This window comes from Octodon degus, unplaced genomic scaffold (assembly GCF_000260255.1).
Source record: "Octodon degus isolate 3935 unplaced genomic scaffold, OctDeg1.0 scaffold00140, whole genome shotgun sequence".
In the NCBI taxonomy this organism is placed as follows: Eukaryota; Metazoa; Chordata; class Mammalia; order Rodentia; family Octodontidae; genus Octodon; species Octodon degus.
This window is the reverse complement of record NW_004524716.1, coordinates 3,258,783-3,262,926: the sequence shown is the minus strand read 5'-3', so window position 1 is coordinate 3,262,926 and position 4,144 is coordinate 3,258,783. Positions and strand designations below refer to the sequence as shown.

The window sequence follows — 4,144 nt, the reverse complement described above, 5'->3', positions numbered from 1 at the left end:
CTTCCTGAGTGCTGGGACTGTAGGCATACAAATCTGGCAAGAATTCGTTTTTTTCTTTTGTGGAACCAGGGATTGAATTCAGGCCCTTGCACTTGCCAGGCAAGCACTTATTCAACTGAGCTATCTCTCCAGCCCCAAGAATGCCTCTTTAATACTTACCTGGCAGGGCAGATACCGTGATCATGAAGGTGGTTTTCCCAGGGCGAGGCTTTTCCATCACGCCCTGCATGTGCTGACCCCTGTGATTTTCCCCAAATGTGGGAAACTTGACTGCATAATTTGTGGTAGTGGGGAGTGTGTTGGTGGAAAAAAGAAAAAGAATGCCTTTTAGAAAACTTTAATTTGAAGTTATGTTAAATTTAGCGACAACTATATAAAATTGAGCTGTTTTTAATTATATTTCATTTTACCAGGTAACAGAGTAGTAAATATATCATAATAGCTGTTTAAAATTTTCCAATATAAGGGCCAGCCAGATAGCTCAGTGGACTAAAAGCGTCTGCTTAGGCAGAGTGCAGTGGCTAGGGTTTGATCCTGGGCGTGCTTTGCTGAGACTGCAATTGAGACTGGGTGTGCTGGCGCATGCCTGTAATCCTAGTGCTTGAGAGGCTGAAAACAGGAGAATCACTACATCTGATCTATGTAGTGGGACCCCGTAGACTCTGTAGACCCTGTACTAAATACATAAAAATAAAATAAAAATTTCTAATACATTGATGTAACATCTTTGCTTTATAGCTTTTTCTTAATAGCTTTTTTCTTTTACAGAAATCCAATATTTATCATAGATCATAGAAAATACATTTATGAGGGGTCTACCACAAAATCTTTCTACAATGTTGATCTAGTTCAATGTTTTAATAATAAAAATTATAAAGCTATTATTTGTTCAGAAGGTTTTTGATGTAACAACTATTCTGGGTTCTGAAAGACATTTAATATACTATTTGTATAAGGATTAGAATAAATCAGATTATATGTTTTCCTTTTATTAGGTACTATGAGAATGTTGAATAATTCAACTCATACACTGAATCATCATAATCAGAGTGGTGATAGAAGTATTATTTATTCAATGGAAAAATTTTGCAATAGAGACTGTCCCTCTGCTGCTGTAGCCGGTAATGCACACAACATCAAATAATATATTGGCTGATAAAATTTGATCATATATAATGCTTAATTTTCATATACTTTGCCTTTTTTGAGAATAATGATAACCACAACATGTTTGATTCTGTACTATGTTCTGATGAAAATACTTTTTGTATTGACCTTTTCAGGTATCATTGGAGAATTTATTACCTCACTGTTTTATTTCTACAGAAGAATGAGTGGGCTTAACGTAAGCGATACCGAATATGCTCTGCTTGCAGCAACAACTGTGCTTTTCTCAGGTAAAAACCATGGATTAAATTTGTCAAAGAAATAATGAAGATAGTGGTTATTAAATTATTTTATTTTCATTTTTTATTTATTTAATTGTGGCCTTTTTTTGTTTGTTTTGTTTTGAGTTCTGAGATGGGGGCCTTACTTATGGGGTCTCACTACAAAGGTCCAGCTTATTCAATTATTAATTGTAGCCAAATGTATCAGTTTATTTCATGCCAGTTCCCTTCTCTATGAGACCATCCCTTGAAGCTCTGTATAATCTTTGTGTAGTTATTTCTGTTTTGGCTTTGTTGAGAACCTTATGCATGTGTTTTGTTCTACCGTTTCAGAAAATTCAGGTGGGTGGCCTTTGATTTCTTCTACCTCAGTGCCCCCTGGATTTGTCTTGGGCGAGTTAGGGGTGTTGGATTGCACCTTGCTGCTATGTTTCTCTCTCTCTCTCTCTCTCTCTCTCTCTCTCTCTCTCTCTCTCTCTCCCCCCCTACCCCTCCTTCCTCTCTCATAATTTTTTCTGCCTTGAGGCTTATAAATTGCCTGTTGTAGGTAGCTCTTTTACTTGTCCAGCACACATCTTGTCTCTGAATTCCTCTCTTGTCTACCAGCAAGAGCAGAGTCATGCCTTGAATTGCTGGACAGGCCCTTATGGTGCTGATTATCTCTCCGGCCTTCATTCCTTGAAATGGACACTGCCACAAAGCTGTAGGCCCTAGGAGATACCACAGGCTTTAAAGCATATACAAATTTCTTTTCTTCTTTATTTTTTGTGTTTGTTTTTGATGTTTTTTTGTGTGACTGTGAACATTGTTCTTTGTTTTTTTAATGAAAGCAAAGGTTAATAGCAAAACAGTTTCAGTTTATCTACTACTGAGAAGCAAGCAAGCCTTTTTAGCATGTCTTAAAATTATTATCATTAGGCTATCTCTATATACGTGAACACATTTGCATACCCGGTAAGTCATAGCTCCCATAAATCCACAACTTAGGAACGAGTTCTGTTCGCGGAGAATGTTCATAAGTCACACTTGTTGGTAAGTCCAACAGAGCGAGTCACACAGCTGTGCACAAATGCAGTGTAGGCCCCTGCGCAGCACGGGGCTTCGCAGCTTCCCGGCTTCCGGGCATCCTGGGCTCCGACTGAGCCCCGCCCTGCCTGCACCCCGTGCTGAGCAGTGAGCACTCAGCAGTGCAGCGGTGACGGTGACGGTGTCCGCAGACACGCGAGCAACAGGAGGTCGTTCATATGGGGGAAAGGTCACGGCTTGAGTGTTAGTAACAGGGCCCTGTTGTATTACCTCTTTACAACAAAAGGTTTTTTTTTTTCTGAAAAAAGTAATAAAGATTTAAAATCGTGAACAAGTACAAACTTCAATCACTACGATTTACCATTTGGAGTTCATCTTTCCAACTTGTTGAACTATGCTTTGACAAATCTGCACTTTTAGATGTTTACTGTCTCTCTAGTTTGTCTAATTACTGAAAAAATTATTGCAGGATCAGATACCTCTCAATCTCATATCAGTGAAATATATATATTCATATATAGTGATAAAAGATCAAGATATATATATATCAACCTATTAAATTTATTTAATCCCACATACATATAGATTGTATGAAGCCATGAATAGATAATTTATACTTAGTAAATATTTTTACTACTTTAATTATAAATAACTCGTATGTTTTACTTACATAATAATGTAATTTATTTTTTAATACTTACTTTTACATTGCTTACAAAACATCCAATATAGGCCAGATATATAGCTCAGTGGCACAAGCACCTGCCTGGCAAGTGCAAAATCCTGAGTTTGATTCCTGGTGCCAAAACAAACAAACAGACACACATACACTATAAGAAAAGCACAGGTCAATGTCTCAATTCATTTCTTTATCTGAAAAAAAATATTTTTTTCCTTTATCTGAAGGAAAAATACCTCTCTCAATAATTCCAGTTAAGACTTAGAAATTAAGCGCCAGTGAGATAGCTCAGCAGACTAAGCACTTGCTTAGGCAAGGGTTGGAACCCTAGTGTGGCATGCCGTGCCGGCCCTGCCTCCAGGCATACCGAGCAGGCGATGGAGTCACTACTGTAATCCCAGCACTAGAGAGGCAGAAAACAGGAGGCTCACTATGAGTTCAAGCTGTAGTGAGACCCTGAATACAAAAACAAAAACAAAACAAAACACCTTAAAAAAATTTAGAAATTTCATGTCACCTATCTATAGAAATAATTGATTGGCTAATGCAGGGAAAATGTATAACAGTTCTGAAGGCAACAATATTTTGTTTTCCAATTCTTGTTTAAGTCATGTGAATTAAAAGGCATTAAGGCACTTTGGTTATGCTTTATGAGTACTCTTGTTTTATTAATTTGATACCATGTAAACAATTTAAAAACACAAACACATATGCATACAAATATACATAAGACAAAGATTTAGATTTGTGATTTACCAACTTTTGAAAAGTTATACTATTGACATAATTTTGCTTTTACAGTGCTAAGCAATGCTTAATCCTAAATTTGTACATACATAGTTAGGATTTCTGGTTATAGCCAGGTGAGAAATTCACATCTCCACTAAAGGAAGTTTAGATAACATCTAAAAATAATTTTACTAGTATGTTTGCAAGTCATGCAGTTCACAATCACCTTAGGAGTGTTACACATACATATTATAGCTTCTTTATTTATTTATTTATTTTTTTAACCCTCTCCCCTGGTCTCTTATTTCTTTTCTTTTTTTTG

General features: G+C 36.6%; 1 pseudogene; it reads left to right on the top strand.

Moving 5' to 3' along the window:
- Positions 1–151: 151 nt before the first annotated feature.
- LOC111812751 lies at positions 152–328 on the top strand (annotated as a pseudogene).
- Positions 329–4,144: the final 3,816 nt, after the last annotated feature.